Source organism: Camelus bactrianus, chromosome 1 (assembly GCF_048773025.1).
Source record: "Camelus bactrianus isolate YW-2024 breed Bactrian camel chromosome 1, ASM4877302v1, whole genome shotgun sequence".
Taxonomy (NCBI): Eukaryota; Metazoa; Chordata; class Mammalia; order Artiodactyla; family Camelidae; genus Camelus; species Camelus bactrianus.
In genome coordinates, this window is record NC_133539.1 from 59,326,499 (window position 1) to 59,342,626 (window position 16,128).

At 38.9% G+C, this 16,128-nt stretch overlaps 1 protein-coding gene across 1 annotated transcript in view; it reads right to left on the bottom strand.

Moving 5' to 3' along the window:
* Positions 1–15,396, bottom strand: part of ROPN1 (rhophilin associated tail protein 1) — a 29,545-nt gene extending 14,149 nt beyond the window's left edge. The window contains exon 1 of the mRNA XM_010970920.2: positions 14,959–15,396. The gene's annotated coding sequence lies outside the window, so the exon portion shown is untranslated. The remainder of the gene's footprint in view (positions 1–14,958) is intronic.
* Positions 15,397–16,128: the final 732 nt, after the last annotated feature.

Below are 16,128 nucleotides of genomic sequence, written 5' to 3' on the forward strand. Positions count from 1 at the left end.
GACAGAGGGAAGCAGCACAGAGATCTGTCTTCCTTGCTGCTTCTTGTTGGGGGAGAAATAGTTTCCCAAGAATTTGTAGCCACAAGATAGATCTAAGTTTTAAATTTATACCATCAGCCTCGTTGGGAAATCCCAAGACAAGAAATTAAATGGTCTCAGTTTGTTGGTACTCCATTATCTTTTACTTTATGTTCTTTTATTTAGAGAAAGATGAATATAAAGATACTAAATTTAGACTTTGTAAAAAGTCAAGTATGCATAGCAAAATTTCAAAGGTAATTAATACAGAAGTAATAAAACCAACTAACCAGTAAAAAGGAGAAAAGGAATGAAAAACAACACAAAACAACTTGTTTGATCCAAAAGCAAGATGGGAGGGGCGGGGGGAAGCATAGGAAAAGTGTATAAGTAACAGATAGAGAAGAGTCCGTATATAACAGTAATCACAATAAAAAGAGAAGGTCTTAAATGTTCCAGTTAAAGATACAGAAATTAGCAGACTGGATTTTTAAAATATCCAGCTGTAGGCATATCTGAAAAGACACAAGAACACAGAAGACTGAAGGTAATAGGATATATGGATAAATAGTCAGATAAACAAAAGACATGTTAATACCAGACAGAAGAGACTTTAAGGCAAAATGCATTGTTAGGAATAAAAAGGGTCACTGCATAGTCATAAAAGCCTCAATTTACTGGGAAGAGAGCGCAGGTCTCGATGAGAATGCTACAGACACCAACATGGGTAAATCTCACGATACTGAGTGGAAAAAGCAATATATTATTTAGGTCACGTAAATAAGGCACAATATTGTAAGAAAGAACAAGAGAACAAGGGATGATAAATACTAATTCAGAACAGCTGTTATCCTTGATGGGGAGGAAGAGGGGTATCAGGGAGATGGAACAGGAGTCCCAAAGCTATTAGTAATGTTCTATGTTTCAAGCTGGATGGTGGATGCCTACATGTTTGTTTAATTATTTTTATGCCTAAATATACACTATGCATTTTATTTGTATGCATGATGTATTTCATTATTTAAAAAGAGTTACTGCTACAAGTTGTTTCTGATAACTTTTCATTTTATCTAGCAAAGGGCAGTGACTTATTTTATTCATATCATATACATAACATAAAATTGACCACTGTAACTATTTTTAAGTTCAGTGGTATTAACTTTCACATTGTTGTGCAACTGTCACCACCATCCATCTCAGAACTTTTTCATCCTCCCAAATTGAAACTGCACCCATTAAACAAAAACTCCCATTCACCTCTCCCCAGCCTGGAAACCACCATTCTGTCCTCTGTCTCCATGAATGTGATTATTCTAGGTACCTCATATAAGTGAAATCAGACAATATTTGTCCTTTTGAGTCTGTTTTTTTTCACTTAGCATAATATCCTCAAGGTTCATCCATGTTGCAGTATGGGTCATAATTTATTTTCTTTTTAAGGCTGAATAATATTCCATTGTATGCATAGACCACACTTTGTTTATACATTCATCTTTTGGTGAACATTTGAGTTGTTTCCACTTTTTGGCTATTGTGAATAATGCTGCTATGAACATGGGTGTACAAATATCTGTTCCCAGTCCCTGCTTTCAGTGCTTTGGGGTATATGCCTAGAAGTGGGGTTTCTGGATCAGATAGCAATTCTAATTTTAATTTTTTGAGAAACCACCATACTGTTGTTTTCCACAGAGGCTGCACCATTTTACTGACTGCAAAAATTTTGACAGGACCTTTTAGTTGTACAATTGTTTGATTTCTATTGAAGGCTCAAGTGGCCTCATGTAAATGGAAAGATGGCCCAGCTCTAATTAAATAGGTTTCCAGGACAACAATAACAATAACCGTTTGTTCGTACAGAGCAAACCTAAGCAAAGCCTTCACCTCATTGCCTCAGTGAGGAGATCACGTCACTATTCTGTGATCTCTCTTCATTTTTGGGCAAAGAATCTCTAGTAAGTTCTTCATACACAGTGTCTTTTCTCAATGCTCAGTCCTTCTTTAACCTCTTGCCACTTTTTCTGCTCATCATTCCTTTGGCCCCTTAAAAGTCATCAGTTACATCTGTTAACTTCTTATCTGCACCAGATACTGTGCTAAGTATTCTGTATGCATTTTTTCACTTAATCCACAAAATATCCCTGAGGTAAGTTTTATTATCACCATTTTACAGATGATGAAACTAAGAAAGAGGATAAAACCTTTGAAATGACATGTAACTAATAAGTGACAGGCAGGATTTGAACATACAGAGTCTAAGGCCAGAAATGGCCTGTTAAACTTGATTGTCCTTTCTTTCTTGAGGCTTTGTTTGTTTGTTTGTTTGATTTGTTACGATCCAGCAATCCCACATCTGGGCATATTTCCAGAGAAAACTGTAACTTGAAAAGATACATGCACCCCAATGTTCACAGCAGCAGTATTTACAATAGCCAAGGCATGGAAGCAACCTAAATGTCCACTGACAGACGATTAGATAAAGATATGGTGTATACACACACAATGGAATACTCCTCAGCCATAAGAAAGAATGAAATAACGTCATTTGCAGCAACATGGATGGAACTAGAGATTATCAAACTATATAAAGTGAGCCATAAAGAGAAAGGCTTTCTCTTCTTTTGATGACATGCACCATTCTTGTTTTTCTATTTTCCTCAGCACTGTGTCCATAACTCTTATTCCCCCTTCCTCCTGCTAAGCAAGACTAGTAATCTTCCCAAAGCTCAGCCTCGAGCATTCTGTATTCTCGGAGCGCTCACATCCTCTAATGGCTCCGGCACATCTCCACTAAAACTCATTCTCCATCTTCCAACCAAGTCTCCTCTCCAGATTTGTTTCTCAGCATAATGCCACCATTTTCTGAGTCATTTTGCCTCAAAGCCCTGGAGCCATCTAGTCTTTTTAATCTGTTGAATCTGCCGCTCAATCCCATTGATATTTCTTTTGCCATGTGTCTCCAACTCATCCCTTCCTCTCTACTTCCACTTCTTTCACTCTGGTTCAGCCCCTCATCACCTATTTGTGCAGCCTCCTAGTTGCTCTCCTCGCTGTCTCGGGTCTTTCTCTGGTCTCTTCTGCCCAGTGTGTCCAGATCTCTCTTCTGTACTGCTGTGAATAGGTCAGAGAGCCCTGCTCGCAAAATGATCATCATAAACTGACTTTCAAGGTTCCCCATGATTTATCCATATAATTTTACTAGTATTTACCAACACAGATTTCTAAAACATAGTCTACTCTGGCCACTTTCCAGGAAATTATACATTCAAAGCCTAACACTTTGTCATTCATTGTTAGCAGTGCTCTGTCCTGCTGTTTTCTTTTCCTCAGTATGTTGCTAAGTCTGGCTGGCTTACTTGAGGTGCCCTCCCTCCCTCTTCCTCTCCATCTATTCAAACCCTGCACACCCCCCACCTCAAGTTTCATCTTGAGTCCATTCTATGCCATAGGCCTTCCTGCAAAACTTGAGTATCACCAAATATTATCTGTAGTACACATTTTACCATTTCATCCCATTTTGCCTTTTATAGATCTCTAAAGCTGAGCTGCTCGCAAGTGATCATGGCAGAATGGGCTACAGGTGTGCCTCGAGGGAGATTGATGATTGTAAACTTTTCATAGTGATACAAAATTTACAACCATTCACAAGTTAATAACAGTTGAAATTATATTTGGATACTGTTTTACTCAGTCGGTAAACTTCCAGATTTCTGTAATTATTGTTTTTGTGCTTAAGGTTTTGTGCAGAGCACCTGCCAAGAGATGCTAGTATAGAAATTCCCCCTTTAACCACATGTTAAACCCATCTCTATAAGTATGATTATTGTTTTAATCACAATGTATTTATTGTCAGTGACAGTCTTTTGTGCATATGTGTTTCAAATACTTAGTTCTTCCTTTGATTCAATTTGCTCTTATTTTTAAAATTATTTCCTCCCTAAAAAGAAGGCATATATTTTCATCATTATCATCATCATCATCATCATCATCAGTTGCCATTAATAAAACATAATTGACTTTGTCCATTTAAAAAAATTGACTTGATTTATACATTTATTTATTTTTGGCATTTGATGTAATATCCAAAATCTTATTCTTAATGGAATTTTATGACATTATTTGTTTAAAGAAATAAAATATATGTTTGCTTCTAAAAGCAAATAATAGTGGAAAATAATTTAATTGGTTCAGTAAAAGGACTGTAAGCCTTTAATAGCTTATAAAAATATTTTTCAAAATATTTTAACTATACTTGAGTATAAATAATATTTATATTTTGTGGAAAATTTAGCATTTTAATTGTTAAATTAACTGGTAACATTTCTAGAATTTCCCCTTATCAAAAAGCTTAATTTTTCAAAAGTTTTGTGATTTATTTAAAAATATTCTTAAGAAAATGGACAACCTTATTTTCTTTGAAAATTGACTTGTTGTAGTAATAAAGGCCTATAATCTCCTTAAATGTTTTATTTTTTGGTTGGGGGAGCTATTTAGGTTTATACATTTTTTAAGCAGCAATACTGGGGATTGAACCCAGGACCTCATGTGTGCTAAGCATGCATTCTACCACTGAGCTATACCCTCCCTTCTCCTTAAGTATGATTTCTTTTCCAACTATAAAGTACAATTTTAAATTAAATATTAATATTTAATTATAGTTTAATACTGTTTAGATATTCACAGACATATACAGTAGCCAAAAAATATAAATTTAAGTCACTTATTAGGTAATAAAGTGAGAAGTATTTCAAATTTGGATTTGTTTGCCCTGATAATTTTCTTTACCTAAATATCTGCCTAAATGTCTTATTTTCATGGAAAAGTTATCAAATGAAAAAAGCGGTGCCAGGTAAATTATGCCAGCGCCTTAATAGAAGATATCTGTATTATACAGATACTCTCTTAAGAGAGTAATTCTTTAAGGTTTGATCTCAGTGCCCCTGTAAATTCCTAAAGGTTCTTGAGGACCCGAAAGAGCTTTTGTTAATGTTGGTTATATCTAGCAATATTTATTTTAGAAATTAAATGTTTTTATTTTAAAATAAAAGTAAATCCTTTGTATGTTAATACAGGTAACAAATTTTTATTAAAAAAAAACAACTATAGTTTCCAGAGATTAAAAAAATCCTTAATGACAAGCATGGCATTGTTTTACATTTTTTGCAGATCTTTTAATGTCTTATTTAATAGAAGGTACCTAGATTCTCATATCTGCTTTGCATTCAATCTGTTGTGATATCACACATGATGTAGTTTCTCAAACACTCCACTGTATACTCATAAGAAGAGGAGTGAGAAAGACATATAGTGTCTCAGTATTATTACAAAAATAGTTTTAACTTCATGGATTTTTACTCCCCCAATTCTCAAGGATCCTTAGAAGTCCCTGAAACCACACTTTGAAAACTACTTTTTTTTAAATGAAATTGCTTAATAACAGTATTTTCAACTACAATAATAGTTTATGTCAGATTGGGTTCAAGAGACTAATTAAAAGGTGACATAATTGAGAATTAAGGCCAAAATGTCTGCTACAATTACAGAATCACTCATTTTATCAACCTCCCTGGGAAATGACCAAGTTTGGGACAAAATGAAACAAGGAAAATATAAAAATGGAAAATTACTATTAGAAGATTCATTGTTGACAGTCTCCACAAGACCAATTAATCAAAGTGTTTCCTTGCAGGGCACTGAATCTACAGATGCTAATAACAGTATTCAGTTAATAGCACTAGATAGAATCCCTGGAGAGGAAGGCTTGGCGGAATATTGATTTGCCAGAAAGTACCAAAACAAACTACTCAGGAAGAGGTATTTGGGGTAGTAACCAAATACTTTAAAACAAACAAGATTTTCTGGATTATGCAAGCACAGCGGTTTCTGTACTGGTGGGAAAGCTGTGATGACAGGAAGGTGGGAAGGCTTTACATCATATCTGTTCTCCATGTTCTGAACACCTGCGATGCAATAAGACATTGCTTTGTTCACATAGAGCTCTTGCCTGTAGATGTGAATTCCATATTAAAGGATGTTACTAATAAAATCCAGGCTGCTATAGTTCCGTCTGGTTTCAGCTTTACGTGAAGAGACAGTCTGCTGTTTCCTACTAAGTCACCTATCAAAGAAAAAGCTTTTTTCTCCCCTGAAGATTAGGAGCAAAAAGAGGAATTGAAAAATGTCAATGATCCTCATTGCAGTTGTTGAGGAGAGTTTACTGTCTTCAGAAATTTGGCTTACTTAACATTTTCAAGCACCAGAATGAATCCAATCAAAATCACAATGAATGTGTGAGAATATAATAAAGTATACCAACAATGCTCATAGATTCAAAGGAAATGTGAGGTTAGAAGTAGTTCAGTGGGGCAGTTTAACTAATATTCTAACTTCAACCCTAAGTAAGACTAGTAGAAAAACATCTGTTAGGTGTCACGTTCTTTGGAAATACATGATATGAAAAAGTTCAAGTGCATTAGAAATCCATTCACATTATCATAAGAATTTCAACCAAAGATGAAGAAATGAAATTATTCAAATCCTGGTTAATAATGAGAAAAGAGTTTCTGTCAATTGGAGAAAAATTAATTAATACCATTTTGACATTTGCTGAGACCCATCTGCGAGGCAAACTTTCTCACTGATGGTAACTATAAGAATTTGAAGAGAACAGCATTAAAAATTTTTGATCAGGACCTGCATGATATAAAGCAAAATAATGATCAGAAAGTGAGCTTTATTTCTCTTTGAAAAGTTAAAAAAATTATTTTGAAAGTTTTATTCAAAGTAAAATTTACTATCTTCACTCTCACTCTGTATTTAACTTTTTATTGCAATTATGTGATAAAACTATACTGAAGTTTTCATAAGCTCCATATAGACCTCCCCAAACCCTACAGTGTGCCTGATGTGCTTTACAAATCTTTACAAATATTTCTGTGTGTCAGGACATGAAAAGAGGTGGGAAGCTTTGCTGTAAAGTCGAAATCCAAATACTTCTGTTGAAAAACTTGTAAGTTTTGTTTGTTTCAGTGTTTTAGGATAATGTGTTATAGAAGAGATTCTGCTGAGTACCGAAATCAATTTCCAGTAAAATCTGAGATTCATATAATTTATATATATATAATAATTTCTGTAATTTTAAAAGAATGTAATTAGAAAGTAAACTGTAAAAATACTGGTTGTTAAGGGAAAAGTAGCTTCTAATTTAAATTACTTAAATAAAGTATTGATTAGAAGCCAGCAGGAAGTTTGAGACCAATGAGAAAAGCAGATACACTTTTTTGATTGCAGAGAAATAGAGTTCACAGAGTGTCGCACAGGCTGAAGGCATATGGTATTTTCTAAAGAAAACAGAAGCCAAGAGAATGAAACAGCAACATCTCACTAATACTGGCAGCAACTCCCTTACTGAGGCAGCAAGATAAGGCAGTGTAACTTTGTTTATGTGTATGAGGTTCATGAGTAGGAGCTGTGATTCCCTGTTGAGGACTGAAGTTGCTTTCTGGGGTTGGTAGAGGGAGGGGGTTCTTTAAGATTTCTGGCACTTACAACAAAGCGTGAACAAATTTTAAGTTGGTCATGTAATTCCAAGATTGAGATCAGCTGAGAGTTTGAAAGAATGAGAAAACTGGCCTTCTATCAAGTTAGGCTTAATCTAATTGGCAATCACATTTGGACCCAGGTTGTTCTTCAGGCCTCATTCTATTATTTTATAAAACAATAACATCACAAAAGTAATCTTTACAGCATCATTCAGTGCAGCACACTCCATCCAGCCTTGCATTGCTTCTACTCTCTAGCTCCTTCACGCCTGCTTCTTCACTGATCTATGTCATCCCCCAGGAACACATTTCTATTTCTTATTTAATCTCCAGTGAATAACTTTCCCCTCAAGCCTGCATCCCACTTGAGTGCTGTCCTCACTCTCAGTAGAGGAATTTCCTACCTGAGTGAGATGAAGGGTGTCAGAATGAATTCACATGCCTTCCTCTGCCACTTCAGTCTACCTCTTTGACCTCATATTTTCCCCTCTACTGCTTGAGCTCTGAGCTCTTGCCTTGTCCAAGGCCCGAGGAACCAGCATTTGACCTTCTACACCCTCTAGAAAGTTTCATCTTTGCCACCTCCCTGGCACCTTCTCTTGTATCAAATAGGCACTGTCTGGCCTTCCCTTTGGAAAAAAATTTTTGTTTATTTGTACTTTACTCTCTCTCCCAATGGTCTAATTCTCCTTTTCACTGTCAGACTTCCCAAGTGTGTTACGGGCTGATTCCTTTTCCTCTCCATGACCCCTGCTCCTTTAATCCTTCTTATAAGGCTTCCACCCTGATTATTATGGTTTTGAAACTGCCTTCACAGGTATAAATATCACCAATGTCTCCCTGACTGCTAAATCTAGTGGTTTCCCCCACAGCACTTATTCTTCTGGGCTTCTGTATTGCGTTTGAGAAGCTGACCCCTCTCTGATGAACCGCCTCGCTCCACTGGATAGCGGTTGTACGGCGTCTTTCTTGTCCCACCTCTGTGCTCTTCCTTGTTCGTTTCTGTTGCTCACCTTTGTCTCCGCTATCACTTTTTAGAGGTATTGCCTAAGGCTCAGTCCCTGAATGTTTGTGTTTTCTAGTCTATACTTTTTTTTTTCTCAAATAATTTGTTTTTAAGAATTTTGGTAAATGTTCCATGTGCACCAGAAAAGAATGTTTGCTCCACAGTTGTTGGGTGTAACATTCTATATATGTCAAGAGGTTTAATCAAGGAGTTCAAATATTCTGTATCCTTATTTACCTTTTTTTGCCTGCTTATTCTATCAGTAACTGAGAGAAGTGTGTTTAAAATCTCCCATCTATGAGATGGTTTTGTCTATTTCTTCTTTCAGTTCCATCAGTTATTGCTTGATAAATTTTCAATCCCCATTATTAGGTGCATAAATATTAAGGGTTTTTTAAAACCTCCTACTGAATTTAACCTTTATCATTATGAAATACCTCACTTTATGTTTTATTTGTCTTAAAGTCAACTTTGTCTGCCAGTATTTTTTTTTTTAATTTTTGCAAGATTATACACTTTTTCCTAAACTTTTCCATTAAGTTGTTTGGTGTCTTTTGTAAACAGCTTAAAAATACACTCTGATAATTTTGTCTACTAAATGCCTTCCTTTTTTTAAAGGACATTCACTGAGTATAGAATTTCTAGGTTAGCAACTTTTCCTTTCAGCATTTTAAGTATGTAATCTCATTATCTCTTGATCTCCATACTTTGTTAAAAATAAGCTAGATGTCTTTATGTTGCTCCTTTGGAGGCAATGTGCCTTTCTCCTCTGGCTGTTTTTATGATTTTCTCTTTATCTTTGATTTTCAGTAGTTTGATTGATTTGCCCAGGTGTTCCTGGTTGGAGTTTGCTGAGCTTCTTGGATCTGTGAATCTATGAGTTGATATCTTTTATCAGTTTTGAAAGGTCCTTGAGCATTACCTCTCCAAGTGCTCACTGTGCTCTTACCTTCTGGGACTCTAATTATATCTATTTCAAGTCATATACTCTGTTTTTTCCATTTTTTTCCATCTGTGATTCAGTTTGGATATTTTCTGTAGACCTTTGAGTTTACTAACCATGTCTTCTGCTATCCAGGCTGCTGTTAAATCCATTCAGTGAATGCTTTATTTCAGATATTATATTTTGAGTTCTAGAATATCTGGTATTTTTATACATCTGTGTTCAAATTCTCCATTTATGCATCTTTCCCTTGATTTTCCTGGACATATCATTTCAGGTTATTTTAGTCAATGTCTGATAACTCCAGTGGTTGAATCTACCTGTGGGTCTCCTATTTTCCCTCTGGATTACTAGACACATTTTCCTGCTTCTTTGCATGTCTAGGATTTTTTAAATTGTATGTCAGATGTTATGTAAAAACTAAAGTGTGTTGGGGTGCCTCAAATTTCTAATCTGTCATGCCAGTGCTGTTTGACTGCCAAAAGCCTTGTTGGTTTCTCTTTCCTCCAGTAAAATCTGTCTGCAAGGGCCAAGCACAATCCTGAGTCCACATCCAAAGTTGGTAAAGAAAACGACTTATGACCTTCAGCTCATCTTGGAAGGGCTCAGCACCCTCCTGGAATTGTAATTAATCTAGTATTCATCACTTCTGAAGCTCTCTGGTGCACTTACAATAGCTTTAAAAATAATTTTTCTAGATTTTAAAATTCATTGCAGTGGGAGGCTTGAGCTGCTGCAAGCTGCTGTATTCTGCTGGAAGTAGAGGCCTTTTTTGTGGCTTTAACGAGAGCTCTATGCTGATGACTCCTGAATCTCCAATTGTAAACTTTCAACCATACTATGTCATATCCACCAGCTACCTACTCTGGAGTTCCCCTTTCCCATAAAAACATCCAAGATGAACTTCTTTTACTCTCTCAATTGCATTAGTCTGATATATCATGGCCATTTTTTATTCATCCTTCTTTTTCATATCCCCACTTTAGTCCTCATGGACTTTGAAAAGATTTGCCTGGAAAATAAAAAGGAACATCTTTTTCCAAAAAACGAAGGGGCTTAATTTGACTTCCAATATAGTTCAATGTCTTCAATTTACAAATGAGAGAACTGATGTACAAAGAGGAGACGTGACTGGCACAACAGTTTGTGTTGGAGCTGAGTCAAGAACTCGGGTCTCCTTCATTGCTCCTTCTACACTATACCATCCTGCCTGTCTCTGAATAAGGCAGTTACACACCATGGATTTTCTCTAGGACAATGCTAGTTTCTAACATTATGTCTGACTTTCTCCATAAGTCAATGAATTATCCTGGATATTCCAATTTGCCTCATAAGAAGTACACTTTTAGCGCCTTGGAGTGGAACAAAAATTATCTGTCAGAGTATGTCCTAATTTTTTTGTCTGGAAAATATAATTATTGTCTCTTTAACCATATTCCATACAGTTGCAAAGAATGGAAGGGGTGCCCAGCATAAAACAGGCTTAAAAGCCAATGCACATTCCTTATCTCATTTAATACCTACAGCAATCTGTGGGTAGGTAGGTTCTACTATTATAATCATTTTTCCAATGCCAGGAAATTGAGGCTTAGTTTTTCCAGAAAAAAGGTCCTAACCACTCACGTTGTTACATCACTCTGAAAAGCCTTTAGTGGATTTTCATTTCTTTTCTCATCAAAATGATGCCCTGTGTGACTTTCAAGTGCTCCACAATTTATCTTATTCATATTAGTTTGCCTCTCCAACTTTATTTCACAGAAGTCTGGATCTTTTTCTATCCGGGGGCCAACCCCTGGATCAAGTTAACCCAGCATTTGGATGCCAACAGCAATATTGCTAAAAGCAGTCCTACCTGACCTTGTCCTTTTTTTGAGTAGTACTTTTTGGCTCTGTTATTAGCAAATTTCTCCAAATTGCTTATATATCATGCTAGTACCACCTCTTGACATTTATGAGTTCCATATGTTTGTTATTTAAAAAGTGAAGTTACCTCTTTTGACTTATGTTAACTTAGTCATGTTCTTATTTCAAAGATTTCCCCCATGTTCATATCATGATCCACAAGCCCAGAGATACCACTGACAGATTGCTGTGTTAATTGTGCTCCCTAAGATATACAACACATCTCCTATTTTGGGGACCTGGTATACAAACCTAGGGCTACCTTAACCTTGTCATTCTAAAGTGTATGAAATTATTCATTTCTTCAGTGAAGGGTTAGAATATCCCCACATCACTTCATCCTTGTACTTGTCCTCCCTACTTCTGATTTCATCACAGCATCCCTATGATCCAGGGATTCAACATATACAAGGGCTCTGAGGGGTGAATGCACCACAGTTTTCAACAAAAGATCAGGGCTACGTTTCTCTCCTGTGTCTGCTACCATTCCTGATGATGTTTAATACTGCACTTGGCTTTTCCAAAACAAAACACAGGGCTGCTGTTCCTCATAGGTCCCAGAGGGAGGATCAAGCTCCAGTGAAGAAGCACTGGTGGCTATGAGACAGGAGACCAAGATTCTGGTCCTGGGCCTATCTTTGACTAATTATGTGATCCTGAGCAATAATTAATCCAGTAAAATGTTATCTGTCAGGAATAGCACTGAGGACTGGGAGACAGAAATAAATGAGTCACACATCCTGCCTTCAGGAGCTCAGAGGCTAGTGGAAGAAACTGATAGGAAAATCAGTGATTAAAATTGGGTGCGGTAAGTGTCAAGAACTCTGCACTCTATATAGGAGAACAGAAACGCCTAGATGAGGCATCTAACTCATCTGAAGGCAATAGATGGTAGTCAGAAAATATTTCTAAAATAGTGATTATATTGAACAGAGACTTGGGGAAGCCTAGTTTGTTCATTGCTGTATTCCCAGCCCTCAGAACAGTGCCAGGTACTGATACCAGCAAGAAGGGAATTCTTTAGACAAAGGTGTGGAGGTGTCAGAGAACATAGAGAATTCAGGGAACTGTCAGTAATTGTGGAGGGCTAGAGTGGATAAAGCGGGAGTGGTTGAGCCAAAGGCTGGAAAGATAGCCCAAGACCAGAATATAAAAGATCTGGTATACCATGGTAAGGCTTTTGAACTTTACCTTAAAGGCAATAGGGAGGCACTAGAAGTTTTAAGCAGTAGAGTCACACAGTCAGATTTGGGTGTTAACTTGATGCTCTGCTTATCAATTGATTGCCTCTCTGCTCCGAATTCAACCTGCCCTGCCTTCTCAGCAAAAACAGAACTAGGTCCTTTAAGTATTTCTCCTTTGCCAGATAGCATAATGTTAAGCTTTGTTAGTAGAGGGCGCTGGAGGGAAACTGGAGGAGGAAGGAGCTTCTCTTAAGGGTTCCAATATGATCCTCCTGCTAGGCTCCAGGAGCATGCAGTTCCCAGTGCTGGGATCCTGCAGTGCACAGCTTCAGCAGCGTCTGCAGTACGTGATCTCCTAACTGCCCGACTGCTGCAGTGCCCAGTGGCTAGCCGCTTCCCCCGGCGCCTCTCTTGGGAAGCTTTGCTGAAGAATGCAGCCAGTAGTCATCTTTTCATGAATGGCTTTTCTGGCATCCCAGTAAATGGATCTCTGCCTGCCCTGCACCTCAGTAACTTCTCTGCCATCCAGTGAGCTGTGGCCACACCCTGTGAGAAACACTCTTGGGAGGTCATCTCTTTCTTGGATGATCTATCTCAAGGGTAATGATAGCTTCTTATATCTGTGATTCCTGTATACTTTAGATTTTTATGTCTGGCTAACTAATCTTCCACTACTCCAATCTTACTATGCTTAAAATTTGTTATATTGAACTTTCTTTGTTAAACTGTTATATGATTTTCTCTTTGCTGGACTCTGAAACACACATTGACTGAAAGCTGTGGAGATAGGCTGAAGGGAGTGGAGTGAAGCTTCACACAGGGAGCCTGGTCAGGAGAAGATGGCAGCATTTTTGGAGACAACTCTGGAGAGCATCATGGCCTTGAAAAGCAATTGCAATGGGGAGGGATAGGAGAGACAGGAACTAGAGGACTTGGTAACCACTGGGGGAAATGGATGAGAAGAGAGGAGTTTAGGATGACTCCCCACTTTTCAAGCTTGGATGACTGGGTAGATGGTGGCATCATAGATGGCACATAGATCACAGATGGAAAACACTGAAGTAGGGGCAGGTCAAATTCTCCTCCCATATCCCCATGGGACTCAGGACTTCCATGCACTTTTAAACCACAGAGACTTAGAGTCATAGACTCCTTAAGTTGAAAAGCACTGAAGCCCAGCGTTTTGCCTTTGGGCATTATGGACCATTTGTTCACATCAGATAAAAGAAGTGGGGAAAGGTCCATTCTACCTTAACATTCCATGATTCCAATGTTTTGTGTTCTTTTTCATTCTTAAAGCTGTCAGTATGGTAGGCCTTCCTCAATTATCCATCATTCCTGCCCCACCCCGACCCCAACTCAAAATTCAACAGGTTCCTCTTTTGTTAAACCTACATGCCTCCCAGTATGGAATGGCAGGCCAACACCTTTGTGCTAAGTGCTGAAGAATATAGGTCTTATCAAATACAATATATATATATCTGTTTCTGGAATTTCTCATTTAGTTTTATTAGTATGGGCTAAACAGGGCTTCAGTTATGTAAACAAAAGCCTGCAGTTACCTAAATGAAAGGCTGCAGACACCAGAATTTCAGAGGCAGTTTCTATGAACAGCTCTTGGAAAAGAGGACCAGGCAACTGTATGTACTTGTTTGGGTTTGGAATAGGAGATGATGGATTTTGGATACGTGGTTGCCTTTGCTGGGATGCACTCCTCACCTTTCCATAGGTTCTTCTGGTTTCAAATCAGCTTTTCCTGACCTCTCTGACTGTTGGTTCCATTATATCTTCTCAGAGCATCACTTACTCACCTCTCCTTGGCAGCAGCTAGTTCTAATTTTACATTATTTATGTGATTCTTGGATTAACACCTGCCTCCCCACAATAGACTGTAAACTTCAGGGCAGGGTCAGTCATTTTCTGCTCACTATAGAATCCCCAGTGCCTAGCTAGGTGCCTGGAATACAGTCAGTACTCAATATATAGGAGGAAAATGAATGAATGATAGCAGTTTATAAAGTACTAGTCATGTTCATTTGTCCTCCTGACAATCCCTCATAGGTATTCTTATATGCACGTTGCAGACGAAAAAACAGAGGTTTGGCTAGTCGGGGGAGGGGGGAGGGGGAGATGTCTAATCCCAGATTCTGTTTTGTTTCCAAATCACGGTCCTGCATGTAGAAATCATAGTTTGGGCAGAGAGCAGTAATCACCCATGGTTCTGTTTCCTTAAATACCACAGTTCCCTCCTCTTGCCCTGTGAACAGGAGGGGTTTAGAATCCTGATGGGCCCATCAGGCAGGACCTGAACAGCTGTCGGGGCGCTCCGGGTGCTGCCCTCCCTCCACTTCCCCTCGGGGTGGCTACCTGAGGCTTGCTCCCAAAGAGGCTATCCGGCAGCGGGCGGCAACTCGCGCCTGGCCTCAGGAGGGAGGTGTGCGGAGAGATCCAGCGCCTCGCACCTTCGGCGGGCGGAAAGCAGCAGAATCTGGGCGGGGAAGGGCGGCACCTGCCTCAGCCTCGCGGCACAGGAGAGGTGGGGCAGGACCCGGCTTTGTTAGCGCTTCGCCTTCGCCAGGCAACGACGACGCCAGCTGCGCTGCCTGGCAACCGCGGCGCAGGGGCGCGGCCGTGACCTCACAGAGCCGGCCCACCCCCGCCGCCCCGTCCCGCCCCCTCTGCTACGGCCTCCTGCGGAGTCTCATGCGGGTGGAGCTGGGAGGCGGAGAGCTGCTTGAGGGTCGGCTTGTGGCGGAAGGACCAGACGGCTTGGCTAGCGTTTAGGGCTGAGGCTGAGGGCTTTGAGGCACCTAGGGGAATGTGTAGCAATTTACAGTGGGCTTTTTGTCCGTTAGAGAGCAGAAGTGGACGACCTTTCAATGATCTTTTGGCTTGTGAAAAATGGGCAGGTGAGGAGAAGCCCTGAGGAAGAATTTTAACAAGGTTTTTGTTTTGTTTAGTTTTTTGACCAGTGACGATTCTATGTGCATGACACATATTAATTCACTTAATCCTTACAATCACCCCACCAGGCAGGGACCGTTATTATCTTCATTTTTACAGGCGAGGAAACAGCACAGAACACCCTAGTAACTTGCCCAAGAGTTAGCAAGTGATAGGGCTAGGATTTGAACCCACAGTTTGAGGCTCCAGATTCCTCAGATTCTATAATGATAAGAAAGGGGGTTGGATCTAGTGTGGGTAGGAACAGAGCTCAAGATGCCAGGGGCAACAGAGAAAGAAAAAATAGTCACATGCAGGACGGCATCACATGTGACGTCTCACATTAACTCTGGAGGTAGGTATTTATCTTCATTTTAGAAATAAGAGACAGGCTTAAAACATTGAGTAACTTGCCTATGGACAGATAGCTGACAGTGAGGCCCAATTTGACTCCAGATTTTCCGATTTCAAGATTTTTCTTTTTTAAGCTCCTCAGGAGGCAAGAAAGCCTCATCTTTCTCTGCTACAACCCTTGACACTTCACACCCATTTTTAAGGTGTCTGTTGTGGCAGCCAATGTTTCAGTCCAACCGT